The 16,240-nt window shown below is 51.2% G+C and overlaps 1 protein-coding gene across 10 annotated transcripts in view; it reads left to right on the top strand.

Moving 5' to 3' along the window:
- Nucleotides 1-16,240, top strand: part of LOC122398505 (homeobox protein extradenticle) — a 40,323-nt gene that overhangs the window by 8,394 nt on the left and 15,689 nt on the right. The window lies entirely within an intron of this gene.

Here is a 16,240-nt window from a genome sequence, read left to right as displayed (position 1 = left end):
AGATAAAAGCTCCGGTGCATTGTCGAGCAATAATATTACAGTAATGCCTGGTCGTAGATAAGATACACGTTACGCGCGTCGACAAGGGCCGGACGTGGGCGTCGCTGTTCGAAAAACGAGCCGCGTGGGTGAAATGGAAAATCTGAAAATACACGTGCGCGCCAGGTAACCTTGTGCCGTTGATATTTTCGGAACGTTTCTTTCTTTCCGTCGAAACTGTTCGCCGTACGAGCACGAGACGACGCTCGAAAGTTTTCGAGCTCCGTACCCGGAGCGTGTGTATCGCGTAATTGAAAAAGTAGGAGGACACGTTGCGAGTCGAGTAATGATACGGCGGACAAAAGAAAATCCAAGAGACCGAAGAGGCATTGTGCTGTCAAGTCGTACACGACAGTTACACTGCTGTCCCGTTAACGGAATTGCACTTAAGTCGCTTTAATTGCGCGGAGTTACTGACCGGAAGTCGTCGTTATGGTCATCGCCCTCGCAGAACGATCTCTCCCTTCACCCTTTGCGTTCGGATCGGTATCGATTCTGATCTCGTTGCGCTAGCGGATAGATTCGCGCGGGAAAATATTACTCGCCTTTCTGTATAATAGCTTTTGGAATCCAATTGATAATAGATAACATTCGCTTGGCATAGTACTATGTCTTCTTTCTTCTTTGCAATTTGCGTTGCATCGAAGATGGTTTTTGGAAATATTTTTGAATAAATTCCCGGCATCGTGTGTACCGATCCTCTCGATCCTCGTCCGAAAAACCGCGAAGGGTTGCGAAAGAGGAAAAAAGGAGCAAGATGCGCGTCGGGTCGTCGTGCCGCGCGATAAATATCTACCAGCGAGAGGCCCCTTTGCGGAATTCGTGGTGCGTGTTCGGGTTGGCGCGTGCGTGCGGGGCGCAGGGGGTCGATTTAACAAACCATACGTTACGCCACGATAAAATCTCGCAAACCTATAAACTTCGAGGCCGGAGCTAGGTGCGGGTACGTTATATCATAAAAATCCAGTAAAATAAGCTCGTAAACCGAAAGACAGAGAGAAAGTCGTGGAAAGATGGAAGGAGAGCGAGGCGGACAAGCAATATACTCTTCCTGCTCGCGCGCGTACGTGCTCTACACGCACACACGCGTCTCCGGCACTCCGGTTTTTATCGGCGATAATTAATCCGCGAACCACGGCCCGGTCGAAGGGTTTTTCGGTGTCCGAAGCACCCGATAACGCGAACGTTTGTTGGCAATTTCTTCGTATCGCGCGTCCGCGAGAAGTTGCCATCGCTGGCTCCACCCAACCCCATTTTCGTCGTGGTAAACCAGAGTGGGGATCCGGGGGCCAATCGGAGTAGCGTTCCTCTCGCTGGGCAACTTCTCGCGAACGCACAGTAGTCGCGTCGCGAGAAAATACGACTCTGCTTTTTAGGCGAGATCCCGCTTACGTTTATCCTGATTATCCGTCCCCGGGTAACTCCGTCGCGATCTATATAGACGAGAGAAGAACGATCTTTCGAGAGGCTAATTGGAAGACTCTCGAGGGCCAGCGTTGGCTCCGGTGTACATACACCGGGGGCCGGTATTCTCTTAATCGTATGGTAATTCTATGGAGATTGCATGGGGCGAGGAGAAGCTCGTACCGTGGATCGTTAGGCCCTTTTCGTTCCCGATGGAATCTAACCTTGCCCCTTTTTTCGTCGATCCGCCGCGTCCGTCTTCCCGTTGGATTCTAATCAGTTTCTCTTCACCTGTCGCGTCGTTCGATTAACGAGTTTTCCGCGATCCTCTCTGTGGAAACTCGAGACCATGAGAAATTCACGGTCCCGTGTAAATGGTGGTCTTCTATCGGCCCCCCCCCGACGACTTCGTCGAGGGGTTAGATCCGAGGTGACGGGTGAATGGCATCCCACCCTCGGGGATAACAATAACCGCGTGGTTCTCGGCACGAAATAAGTATCATCGTGTCCTGTTTTCGCGCTAGAGAGCGCCGGGGCACGCGACGATCTAGCGCTACGTACGCGGCCGTTATTACGTGCCGTGCATACGCTCGCAGACCGTTATCGTTAATTTAATTCCGTTTCAATTCCGTCGGTGCAGAAGATGACAAGAGAGTGACAGCTCGTCCTTGAGACGAACGTCGTACGTCTGTCATTGGGAACCGCGTATCAGGATAATTTTATCGCGGAACGAATTGCCCGCGCGCGACTCCCTCCGTGTGTTGGTGGGGCACATGTGTCGCGTCACGTGTACGTTAACCTATTCGCCGATTCGAGCGTGCTGCGTTTCGTTTAACGACTCGTTCGAAGCGATCGGAACGTTCCTACGAAGGCGCGTCCGTTCTCCCGTCGGGAGGAGTTTGCGCCTCCAGCGATTTGCTCGACCGTCCGCCCGTTCTTCGAGGACGTAATTGGACCGCGAGTTATCTTATTAAGCGTTACGAACACCTGAAACTCGCCGGCGCGATACGCGTCTCGCGAGGGCTGTTACGGTTTCGGTATCGGCCAGATATTTTCCGCGTTCGAAACTTCGTTAACTCTCGATGGGGGAACGGAATGGCCCCTGGAAAACACCAATCTCCGGCCGAGCTTTGTTATTATTTATATCGAGCGCTCGAAACGTCGCTAATGATGTTTTTAATTCGGTTCATCTCTTTCACGGCTCGTTATTTGTTTCCTCGAACCGTGTACCCGCGCATTTCGCTTCCTATATGTAAAAGGTTAATCCCGTAAATTAAGTAAATAACTATCTTCAGCCCATGCTTGACGTCTCGTGTAATCGTCGGTCTCTTATCGCGGATCTGCTGCTGTTCGAAACAGCAAAACACTCGTTGTTGAGCGATCGTACTTTCCGCTTGTCAGCACAATGCAACGAGATTCGCACGCGAGTATCAAAATTTCATCTATCCGGGTTCCGGGCGCGCGGGTTCGATTATTTACGCCGGCGAATATCGAGGAAGGCGCGCGCGGGTAGCGTGTAGATCAGGACGAGCCCATGGCATCCTCGCGCGAGAATAAAAGAGAAAAAGGTGGCGAGGATAAGGGGGAAGGGAACACGAAGGTGGAGAGCTTCCATCTCCGGCTGGAGATTTCATTAAAATTCATGAACCGTGCGCGACTTGCGCCTCCGCGGTGGGTCTTTGAGTTCCGCGTGTTAGGAAGAAGCGGCCCGGCGTGTACCAACGGGAACCGAACAACCAGAAGAACCCCGCGGAAGGTTCGAGGGACGCGGCAGGGCAACGTTAGCTATGAATAATACAGGGAACTTCTAATTGCGCGAGACAAAACTCGGTAGTTGGAAAGTTTCCGTAGCCAGCGCCTCGGCGACGGCCAGAAACTTTCTCGGGCTCTCTCGCTAAACTTACCGCTTGTTTCCACCGACCCTCCTCTCGCGTACACGACGTTGTCTCACCGGAAGTCAAGCCGCCTCCGAATCTCCTCTTCGACTTTTGCCCGCGAGCGCCGTGTCGAGTGCTACCGACGAAACTTCTACGGTCGATCTCGACTCCGCTTCCTCGCGCTCGATCATTTTCGAGAGCTCGCGGGATACGCGAAACTCTCGCGAAAGTTAATTCGGGGATGTGCTCTCGCATTCGATATCCTAATACCCGGAGACCTCGATTCGTTCCTTCGTCGACCAGAGTTTATTTATCATTCAAAATTAATCGCACTCGAAGTTGCGGGATTCGTAAATAAATCATTTATACGCAACGATAGGAACGTGTATCCTAAATGAAAGGAACGCGTTTCAACGTATTTCGATCGAAATGCCTTGGACCCGATGTTTTCGACGAAGCGTGCTCGACAGAGGCGTTTTGACGACCGCACGCGATCCAGATTTCATCGTCGAGCGATGATCGGAGTCATTATTCGCGTTCAGTCGTTTCGTTCCCAACTAGAGCGAGAAACGTGGAAGGGGAGAAATAAACTGATAGTCGTTTCGGATTCTATTCCTCTCTTTTTCTCGTGGCATCGTTCGCATAGGTGCTGGCAATGAGAAGAGGGATATCGTTTCCGCGGGGAGGGTGTGCTCAGCCCCCGTACTCAGGGGTGGCTGTAACGTCGCTCGTAAAAACACCGTAAACTCGACAGCAACAGGTCCCGTGTGTCTGGTACAGAAACGCCGACCGCGCTCGAATATGACGTTTCGAGTGCTCGGGGCACCCCGTCCTCGTGTCACGGTCCTGCTCCAATTCCACGCCGCTCGACCGACCTCTGTTTTCCACCCCTGCACGCTGCCCCAAAACGATAGCTCACGGTGGTCCGAATCGGAAAATTTAACGACATATATTGCCTTTTCGACCGTGAGAGATATCGACGCGAAATTTCGAGTAAACGTTGCAAAATTATACAAGCTGCTGGAAAGGAGAGATCGGCCCGGGAAGAATTTAAGAAACGAGCGGCCATTACATTTTATTAGCCGGAGTTTATTTGGTCGTTAAAAGTTTTAAAAAGGAAACGTTTGCACGCATCTTCGCGCATGCAGAACTTGCTTGATTTACGGAGGGAGAAATATAATACCGAACTTGCTTCGAGATTATTACTCGCCATATATTTTTATTACACCCGCCTTATTGCGCGCACCAAGACGCGTTCAACGAGAAACAGAGTCTGTTCGATCGTAACGTTTCGCTCGACATCCATTTGATATAAAAAAGACTTGAGATCGCACATTCTCGAACGCTACGTTGTTTCGTTGATCCAACGGAGGAGTCGTTGGTCAAAGGAACCTCCTCTCGCTGCACCAAGAATTTTCGCGACGAAGGATTCCGAATTCTCGCCGCGTAAAGAGTCTGCGGCATCCTGGCAGCATGCATTATGCATACACCGCGATGCATACACGAGAAAAATGTCTCTCCGCAACCGCGAAAGAGGGTTGCGTTTACGTGCGCGACGCTTTTGCTTGCGTACGTGCGCGTACTCCGCGGCGGGGCAAAAATTTTTAATACCCTGGCTGCGTTTTATCAGCCACCGGCGTGCCACCACTTATCGCGATCGAGGAAGGTTCGACGATCGTAAGTATCGGCATCAAAACGTTGTCGATCTATCGTAACCTCTTTTGTCGAAAGTTCCAATACACGTCGCCGTTAATCGGCAGGGTGCATTAAAAAATTGCCCCGTCGTTGGGTTTTACGGAGCAACGTGTTTCGTATCGACGGTTCCCATCCAACGATATTTCCACGATGGTTTTTCGACGATTTGATATCGAGCGCCTTGCCCTCCCCTTCGACGAGCGACTGGCGGGGATGAAGCTGAGCCGACAGTGGCGTCGGTCCACCCTTTCTCAGGGACGGATTACCCTCTCTAGTCCCTCCAGAAGCCGTGCCTGATCTCTACGGCTCCATTAGAACCTCCACGAACGACCGTATTATCCGATTCTTCCTCCCCGCGTCGAATAATCGGTCCTCGCGGCACGTGCTTCTTTTACAAATCATCGACGATCCCGGCCGTCCTTCGACCGGTTATGCTCCCACATACGCCCGGCGAAGGCGAGGTTATTTTTTTTAATTTCGTCGAACGAGTTTCGAGGTTTACGGGCGGCAGAAACGCGGAGGTAACGAGATTGTCCCCCGGGACGGAATTTTTACCGCCGATACGTTTGGTTCGGGTGTCCGGTGTTTCCGCGAGGGTCCGTCTCGTTAGTCGGAAACCGAATCGAGGGGCGAGACGGGCAGGCGAGGGTGTAGTTTTTCCGATGGTGATGCACCGACGCGGAGGCGTGCGTTTACGATGCCCGCGGGAGCCACCGGCATGAAAATGAAACGCGAAAGAGGTCTCTGTACGCTGTCCATCCGTGAAAAAGGATACCGCCTACGTGGAAAATTTCTGAAACACACCGCAGACGTTGCATCTCACGATTGCAAGACCACGCAAGAATCGTCCGACTCAAAATCTACCAGGGTGTTTGAATCATTTGTTTCGTACACGTTTTTAGAGAGCTAAATATATTTCGAAATTTACACGTTGTATAAAAATGATCGAGACAAGCGCGTGGGCGGTGTGTTTACTCAGTTGTTGGCTACTTCCGTAACTATCGTAATGTACGACGCTACGTCGACGTGTTTTTATTTGCTGTTGAAGCACGTCCAGTTTAGAAAAACACAATTTCGTGTGTTAATAAAATTAAAGAGACACGGGAAAGAAGAAAGTAATTGGAGAATCTGACGCGTACTTCGGTCAGGATAAGCCCTTAATTTTTAAGTGGCTCGAAGGATCTTCGCAGAACATTGGTGACCTTTTTCTCCAGGACGTTCGATCTTCCCGATGGGATCGGTCCTTTGGGCGTGAGTAAAGGTTAGAGGCGATACAACGTCAGCTTTTATTGCTGATAATGCTCCCGGCCGTCGCGGAAAACCGTTAGAAAATTGATCTTCGAAAGATCCCCAGCCTCGATAAAAGGCCATTGGCATTATTCTCTTCCCTCCTACCGATTCTCATTATCTTTTTTCGGTATTCGAGATCGCGCGTTCTCCCGATGTTTACGTTCCAGTGGACAGATGTAGCTGGAAAAGTCCGTGTTTCCGCGCGAGTACGCTCGCCGGTGATTTTCCAGGCCAAGCGTCAGCGCGTTATTCGTGGGATGCGCGTACCATAGATCACGGTGTTTTCAGCGCCCATATCCACGGAACGCACGCACTCACACGCACACGGGTCGTGCACATGGGAACCGACTGAGTTATTTTCTGACCATTGCCTCTCTCGTCCTCCCCACGCGAACCACTCGCGTACAGTTTGGTGCACCGCGTATACGTGCGCGAACCCGCTATATCCGCGCGTATATACGCCAGGGAAGCGTGTACAGGCTGATTCAGCGGTTGACAAACATCGACGAACAGCTCTTTCGAACGCTGACGGATTTCGAGGGACGATACTTGGATCCGAGGTGGTGTATACTTCCGGGATAGATCAGGCGAAACGTCAGATCGCGCAGAAATACGCCGAGCGTAAAGGCTCGAGATGTTTTACGCGTCCAGCGAGAGCGGATCGTAACTCAGTCGGCGTGTCCTCGTATTTTTACGCGAGGCATTCGCGATCGAAATCCGGTTAAATCCGATTTTTGAATCACCCTGTGCCCGCAGAGCGACGGTGGATGCATAAACAGTAACCCGACGGTGCGGTGGCGGGCATACATTTGAATGACGTTGCGACACACGCGCGAATCCTCGTCTAGGAACACGAACGCAGACGCTAACCTATACCGGGTGGCTCGAAAGCGGCGGCGGTCGACGCGAGAGCCACTCGATCAATACGCCACGTTGCCTCCTGCGCCTCCACCCCCAGGAACGTCTACCCCCTGTCGCCTCTCGCCCTCCTCTCTCTCTCTCTTCCACCAGCCAGCTAGCCCTCTCTCCTCTCCCCGTCTTCCTTCTGCTCCGTGTGCTGTTCACCCACCCCTCGGAAAAGGAACGTCGGAGGAAACACGCTCTTTCTTTCTCCCTCTTCCACCCTTGGACTCCAAAGGAAATACTCTGCAGCTCAGCAGGATTTTTCCAGCCAGGAAATAACAAATACACGCTAGAAACGAGCAGATTTTAATGGAGCCCGCGGATTCGTCAAAATGGAGGCGCACAGACCGTGTGTATTCGATTCGGAACATTTACTCCGAGGATCTTTAAATCTTTCATCCCTTCTCGACTATTTTTTACGCGAGCTTGTTTTACTACCAAAGATAACCGTACACGTTTCTCGGCAGTTCGAAATCTATTCAAACCGGCTCGATTCGTATCGGAAGCTACACCCTCCTCCGAGATCCTCGGGACTAGATTAATCTTCGCTGACCCTTCGATGGAAGTTGCGCAGCCCCTGTTCGGTTTTCGTGTCGGGTTATCGGAGACGGAAGACGGTCGATGATTTACAGGCCTTGGAACGGTGTCCCGCGAAAACTGGTTTACCGGTTTCTCGCGGACGGCTACGTCGACGGGGGTATAAACCAGGTTATAGAGTCATTAGGCGTTATAGACCACGAAGCTCATAGACTTTAGGTTCCCCGGTGTACGCGGCTGCCTCTTGTCGGGTTCGTTTAATCGATTACCGTTTCCGTTGAATTTTACAACGGGTTCGAGTATAAATTTCCCCGGCTATTTTTACACTTCGCGCGCTTGCAACAACGTTTCGTTCTCACTCGTAATAACAACGTCGCGCGATGATACACCACCCTCAAAATAATACCTTTCGGAAGCCTACAAAAATCCTTCTTACCTTCAATGTCCAACCTACGCAAAATGGTAGACTCAAGAGCTAAACAAATCTTTAACCCTTGAATTTCGATCGTGTTTGCGTCTCCGAAATATATACTAACAAAACCAAAGGGTTAACAGAGTCCAGGCTTGCCGTATCGACGAGGTCAGCGTCTAAGAAACCAACGTTTGTCGTCCGTTGCGCTGCGGAAGGACGCGGTAACGGCCTGGAAAACGATAACTGTGCTTCGCTTGGTTTTTTTCTCTATGAACGATACGTCCAACGTATCGCATTAAAAAAGAAAAAAAAAAAAAGAGGTGGATGTTACGGTCGAGAGAAACGAAACAAGAGCAAAGAGTAATGGGCTTCGCTAGACAGAATACGGTCCTGACCATGCGTGCACGGGGCTGTTTCTACCCTTACGGACGAGAGCGTGTACGACGGAGGGTGGTACGGTGGGCGGGGGTGTACACATTCGGTACACCTGTGCTGTATATTGCGGAAAAGCCGGACTTGCCAGGCAATAAGAATTTCTTTCTCGATCCGCTTGCGCGTTCTCCCTCCACCCTTTTCTCTTTAGTCGTGCAACGTTTTATTAATACTCCTTCCTTCTACTCTTTCGCTCCGCTTTTGTCTTCGCTCGAACCCGCCACCCTCGCGCCTCGTTCCCGCTTCGAATGAACTCGCGTCACGGGTCTACCCCCGTTTATCGTACTCCTATTAATGTTGCTATCGCCGTAACGGCATCAGGAATCTTTGTCCTCGCGTTAATCTCTCCCAATTATATCGTGCCTCGTTTCGCCAAGGGTTGTCGCGCGATATTCGAAAGGGAACCTTGTCGCGGAAACAACAGCGCGTAGAAGATAAAGGTCCCGGTATCTGTTTCCTCGACGAGTCTTTCACACCTCCAACCGGGGGTGTCCCTCATTTGCTTAATTCTAATACAAAATTCGCGTCCGATGGAAGGAAAATAGAGTCACAAGCTCGCTGTGTAATGTGTTTTGGTAGTTCTTGCAAAACACTGAATTAGAACATGGTATAATAAAAGGTAACTATGATTGATGTTAAGTACTGGGTAGCAACTTCGTAGCAAGGGTATACTTCGGGCATAGTTTTCCAAGGGGTATAAGTAGAAATCGGAGTCAGTCCATGCTTAGATGTTTATTCAGTTCGATCAACCGTGGCTAGTTTTAAATTACTTTGGATTCCGAGCTTGCAAGGGTGGGTCGCTTTCGACCCAAAATGGACGGAAGATAAATTTTAAAGGAGACGAAGGGTGGAAGCGTGCGATCAGTGGGGTCTGCTCGTTAACTCGTCGCGAATATCTTCGGTCGTTATTAAGCTATTAAAAAGTCTAGTTATCGTTGTCGCGGCGCACACAGGAGAGGGAAGACAAGTCCTCGAGGGTTCCCGGAGCAGGAATGCCACTTCAATAACGAAGCCGAAGCGGAGTCGAGGGGCTTAATTTGCCTCGAGACGCCGCCATGTACGTTCTCCCCGTACATACATATATTTTACGCGGTGGATGGTTTTCCTGCTCACTCGCGCACGTAGCGGCGATGTCTGAGCGGAGTCGCGCGCGTGTACGTTCCACGTAGAGTACATAGCACGCCTAGACCATTTTGCAGCATTCCTGCCATTCTAACATCCGCGTTTCATTAAAAGATCTTGCCCGACCTCTTGGCGCGCACGGAGAGCAGCCATCGCGTGCTCGCTCGCTCGCGCACCCTCTCGAGCATCGCGAAATAACAGGGACGGAGGAACGCGTAAGCGCGCGGACCCCGACGCTCGAGATATTTCCGCGCCGTGTAATCTTTTTGCTTGAATATATTAACGGCGAGGGTCTTTTTTCCGGTCCGAGAGATTGCTTCCAGCGAGGCTGAAAAGAAGCGCCCGCGAACCGTCGGGTTCGGAGTTTATGGACGGTGTTTTGCTTCCGACGGGTTCTCGCGGACCTTGTCTCGAGGATAAAAGCCACTCCGTGGATGGAAAGAAGCTCCGTTGGCGTCTTTCGGTGCTTTTCTACCGTCGTGCGCTTAACGGTACCCCGAGATGCTCGCTCGGATAGGGAAATCGTGATCGCGAATCGCCGAACGCTCTTTACACCGAGTGTCCTTATCGGGGTCGAAGCGTTTCGACGAGACTAATTAACGGATGATTTATTCCTCGAGTGGTACCCCGTTACGGTCGTAGAAAAATATCTTTACGACGACGCTCGATCTCTCCTCGCTCGTTGAAACTTGCATACAAAAGTTCCCGGCGCGAAACCGTCGTCAAAGCGTTAACGTCGACCAATTAATTCCGAAGGCGATCGAGAATCGCTGACGCGTCTCGCCGCAGAATGCCCCGAAGCTATCGCTTCGCTCGGCGACTTTATGGGGTGCAGATCTAACCGAGCCATCGGCCCGAACCCGAAAGGATAAGATTTTCGGGAAGGGACACCACCGCGAGAAGGGTAGAAGACAGCGGACGCGTGCAGACGCAAACGCAGCACCGCCAGTAATGCGGCATAATACCTCGTAAGGGGGTTAAGAGTAATTCCTGTCGACCAGGGGGTCGTCCCTTTCGACGTTTACGACGTGTTTTACGCGATCAAAGCGAGCCGTAACAATTATTGGACGATTTCGCGGCCGTAAAATTTTATTCGACCCCCACGGCCACCGACGCTTCCACCCTCTTTTCTTCTCCGACAGGGGATGCTCCACGATTCTTGAACGCCTCCCCCTCCCGTCCCCGTTGGTTGTCCTTCGCCGCAACGCGATACATTTCTCCGGGGTTCGCAGGACGCAACGCGTAACGCGAGACAATTTACGCGTTAATTAAAAATTTCCCGCTTGGTCGCGGAAACGCGAACGAAACTCGACGATCTTCGGTTTGTTTCGTGTCGCGGCAATATTTCTTTGGTTCCGTTCGCAGTCGAGGCGAGATCGATGGTCGTTCGGGACACCCGGTACGTGGGGTATCGCGCGTACGGCGTACGGTTTGGCCGCGTTTTCGCGTCGCGTTTTGATTTACGGCGGTTGGAAAAGCCCCGCGCGAACGGAAAAGAGACGAGCACCCGTTCCCGCCGGAAGTGGCCCCCGGGAAACGAAGAAAATAATAAAAGCGGAAAAGAGGAGAGGAGCCGCCGGAGGCCGGAGGACACGGTCGAGCGAATTCGACGAGGAAACGACGCGAGCGAGACGGTTTTCGCGTCGACGATGGAAAAACATCGGCGCGAGAAACTGTTCGCGCAGAATTCTTCGCCGAAGGAAACGGAAGCACGGAATTGCCAAAGCGCGAAAGAAATCGTAGAAAAGTTCTGTGCTCGGCGGGAGCGACGGCGTCGAAACCGGAAGCGGGGCGCACCCCGTCGTCTGCGACGTCCGAAACGTTATTATTATCCGCGGAGAGAAATTCCGAACTCCGCGCCGCCTGATAACTTTTACACGCTACGAAACCAACGCGTGCGTTATAACGCGTAACGGCCGCCGGATTAAAATAAATATTTCACTCTGGCGGCCCTCCTTTTTTTTTCCCTTCTTTTTTTTTTTTTGTTTTTTGCGCAACCGCTCGCGCGCGGATTACGTCGAGCAATTCGAGATTGCGTATCGCCGGGCGTTATAACGTCGCGCGCGATGCAGCTTGCGGTATGCAATTTTTAAAAACCGGTTTCGACCACGCGTCGTTGCCTGGACCCCGTTGCATTAATGCTCCTTTTTATTTATAACTTCCATGGCGTTTTACGCGCGATCGATGCACGGGTTCGTACGAAATTGAACAACGACGTTTAAAGGTTCCTTGGAAACAAAGTCTCGGGGAATATCTCCTGAAAGTATTACATTGAAATCTGGAAAAGCGGCGGATCTGCGAGAGCCTCGGTTCCGGTACACGCGCGTGGCAATCAAAGTGTGACGCGTTCTGCGATTCGAAAACATATATTCACCGGCATAAGATTTTTAAATCAGTTTTGAATACTGATCTATACCAAAGTGTTCGATAATGCTTGTGGAGAGGAATCGCGACGGAACCGTTTTACAATATCGATCTACGAAGGAGGGGATTCCTTTAAACAATGGAGGAAACGAGACTCTGGTCGTTGAGAACGCAAGATAAACGGCTCAAGGACTCGCGGAACGATTGTCTTTCTCGGGTTCCGATTTTTTCCCCGTCCCGACGATGCGATAATACCTGACACGCGACCTTTCTGAAAGCACTCGAGCGGAAACGGCGCTCGTGACGGGACGAAACACGATATCAACAACGCGGAATTCTTCGTGTCTCGATTTCTTTCGTAAATCAGAAGAGGCCCCGGATATTCTTACAGCTCGGTGTCGATATCAGATCCCGGAGGGTAACTCTCCGCCGTCTTCTTTTAGCCCGCTTCCCTTTCGCACCCCCGGTCAGGATTCACCCTCGAATTAAAAGAGCAGCCATTTCGAGCTCCCTTCCTCTCCTATTCTCTTCCGTTCCCTGCGTCTTACATCTGGACCGTGTCCGCGTGTATCATGCCGACGCTGGGAAAAGGTCGAGGGTGAGAAAGAGAGACGGAGAAAAAAATTGAGTGGATTTTGGGAATCGATTCCCTCGCCTGGCGACCGAGACGCGTTTGAAAGGATCTTCGAACTGGGTCAGGATTAGGATCCACCTGGAGCGAACGTAATATTATCTTGCCGTTTCGAGGACTCAAAGTATTCCTTCGGAATGCGCGCGTGAATTTTGCTCCAAAACACTCCGGTCTATCTTATTAATCGCGCAAACTCCAATATTTGTAGATTCGAGCTCGAGTTTGGTAGCGCGAATTAGCATCGTTAGGGTTAAACTTATTCCCCGGTTAATGTTACGTTGCGTCGTGTACACACCTGCGGCATCCTCTCGATTTATCGGACTTTACTCGTATCTGGAGCACCGAAAAGTACCAACGACGCAGCTTCGTCTTGTATAGAAACGAAGGACCGGGAATGATTTAGGGGGTCGGGAATAGTTCCGTCGGAATGGTAACCGGGGATTTAAATCGGTAGGAAAACGCGGGCGATATGGTTTCCAACCCCTCGGTGATATTCGGGCTTTAGACCTTTCTCCGTCGCGTATCTGCTTCCATCTGGTTCGTGGCTCTTTCTATTTTCCCCTTCCTCCTCTCTTTTCTGTTTTCCTACGGTGAAAAGCGGGTAGCAGCCGACAACCCTTTGTTACCGTGCCTTATCTTAATTGCTTTCACGGGTTCCCGTTTAGATCAATACACACCAGCGGCGTTCCACCGCCCGCTCTCGCTGCCGCCGCTGCTGTTGCCATACCTCCGCTCCGCTTTGCGAATCTAAATTATCCCAAGGGTTGTTTCGACCAGGGATTTTCGATTTTCTCGTCGTCCCTGTGCACGCAGTCGCCCCCGTTTATTCGCGGGAACGCAGGTGGATAATCAGGCGAAACGAGACGAAGCTTTACGACCCACGAATCCGTATTTATTTATTTATTCAACGTTACAAAAAAAAATCCTGGAAATCGTGATCGCATCGTGTCGACTATCAGTCGCGAAGAAATACGAAACGCGATGTTTAATTCGTGTTTATCGCGACTGGAGCGCGTACATACGTGGCTACAGGGTCCGGGCGATTCTTCTAAACGGCGGAAATTCTGTCTCGTATGCCCGGGAGAATAGCGGGAGCAGCGAATTAGTCGGGCAATTAGCTTGATCTTCAACGGGGTGTCATATTAACGTAGTTCGCTCGCTAACGACCCTCGAAAACGACGCGCGTTACGTTGTCGCCGCGGCGCGTACGCTTGTATAGCCAGTGTTTCACGCCGGAATCTGTGTGTTGTGACGAATACGCGTAGCCCGGTCGACAACAGGCTAGGCACAAGAGTGAGAGAAGGAGAGACAGGAAGGAACGCGCTGCAACTCCCACGCGCACGAGCGACGGAGAAACAGAGTGTACAGAGCCGGGGCAGACCGTCTGAGTCGTAAAATGTTAACTGCTAGTAAAACTGAGTTTACGTGCTTGTAAGGACCCCCGCAGGAGGTTAGCAGTCCCTGTGCTTCGACGACGCGGTACCAAGGGCCTCCCCTTACACCCCTTAATGGCCAGATTATTGCCCGTAAGCCACCCCCGATTACTTTCTTCTCGCTCGATACCCGAAAATAATTTCGCCCGAGCTCTTAATTCCGCGCCACCGTTTCGCGATTTCCATGTTTCTCGACGGTGGATCAGGCGACGGAGGGGGATGAAACGGCCACGTTTCGAAGCTCCTAACGAATAAAGGAAAGTACCGTCGATGGCTCACGGGCCTTTAACTTTCAATGGAACAACTTCCTCCTTACGGCCTCGCCCGTAAACTTACGTTTTATTTCGCCCCGTCTCCGTAGGTTTTTCATTTTTAATTGCCAACGGTAGCGCGAACAAGTTCGCACCAAGTTTTAACGACGCGCCTCTGACTGCTGTTAACCCTCTTCGGTTCCTGTAAAATTGAAAGCCGTTTTCGGTGCGAGGCTCGCGAAAATTGTAAATCAGGAAAGAAGGGAAAAGTTCCCGGGTACGGGTCCCTTCGCGCGAGAGGCAAGATTCATTAAACGAACGCTCTGAGTTAGCGTAACATCTTTCTCAAAGAAACGGTTCCCCAGTGATCGACTTTGTGTCTTCGCCCTTTCGAGCCCCCGGGAGGAATTTCAAACACCAACCCCTTCGCCCGGCGGCGCCGCGGCCCTAATTGTTACACTTCGTATAAATGCATTAGTTCCGCGCATTCGTTTCACGCTCCCGCGAATCCCGGCGAACTTTCAACCCCTTCCTCACCGTCTCCGGAGACTTTTTTCTCCCCCATCGCCGAGAAACCGTGGAACGGAGCGAGAAAAAAAGAGTACTAACGAATTTAAATTACGGGCTCGAATAACCGCGAGCCGTAATTAATTCGACCGTGGGATTCGTAGAGGCGAAACGTTACATCGCCATATATGCGCCGGTAATTACGAAAGTAATTGGTTCCTTTCGATAATGTCGGTACGAAATCTTGAATTTTCGCTAAACAGACAGCGTCTCGGTTTTGAGAATCGCCTGAAGAATAATCGGTAATCCGTGGGGAAGTATATCTCGCGGCAGTTTGCACGAGTTTCCGGTGCAGCCGTTGATCCCCTCGTGTGCTCGCTCGGGCGTGCACGTGTTGGTTTTATACGCGAGAGGGGTGAAAACTGTCGAAGACGGGGTTGCATCTTTCTGGAAGAACTGTCACACACGAGGCGACAGGGCGAGGAGAGAGGAGGGAAGAAAAGGAGAGTCGATCCCCCTCGCTCTGTTCGACTTTATGGGTCGTCCAGCTCCATCATGCGCCGTAAAAGTACAATAAAACCACTGTTACACCGCGGAAAACCACCCTGTTCTAAAGCACTGCGTGCATCGGCCCTTAAGACAAAGAGAACGGAAAGGGTCTGGACGGGGGGGATGGAGATCCCGGCAGCAAAATTGATTCTTTTACGATCGGTAAACGCGCGACTTTCCCGAGTACGCGCGCTACCCCTTCGCATCCCGCTGCAACGCCGCGTTCTTTCTCGCTCGTCGAGAAAAATTGACGCGATAATAAAGTTAACCGCCCCGTTGGTTAACTCGATTTTTTACGAGCCGCATTTACGGCGCTTCGACGGTCGTACGAAAGTTCAGCGAAATTCGCGATGTCATTTTCAAAAGTCGACCCGGAGTCCCGTTCAACCCCTTCGAGAATCTGGTCCTCCGAAGCAGCGCGCGTTTCCGAAACTTTTCTGACCGCAGCTCGCTCGAACAAAGCACATAACTCAGCGGGCTCTCGCTCTGGCTCCTCTCGTAACCCTCCCCGGTGATAGGTCATATTTTATCGTCACCAGCGAACCCCGCGAACCGTAAAATTGCTGAGCAGCGAGCCTCGTATTTATCGTCGGCCCCCGACTGAAAATTAAGTCCGATGAACGTCGAACGTAGATAAATGAAAATATAATATTCGTATCGTACGCAAAAGAGTCGATAAGCGTTCCGAACGACGACCTTGCTTCGTACAAATTCAAGACTTTCCAATAACTGCGAGCAATATTAAGACGATTACATACGCTTACTAATGTATACACGAATCCGATGGTTATCAG

Source organism: Colletes gigas, unplaced genomic scaffold, assembly GCF_013123115.1.
Source record: "Colletes gigas isolate AHSC1104 unplaced genomic scaffold, ASM1312311v1 Colletes_gigas_Sc00011, whole genome shotgun sequence".
Classification (NCBI taxonomy): Eukaryota; Metazoa; Arthropoda; class Insecta; order Hymenoptera; family Colletidae; genus Colletes; species Colletes gigas.
Note: the sequence above shows the minus strand (reverse complement) of the source record. Positions and strands in the feature narration are given on the sequence as shown.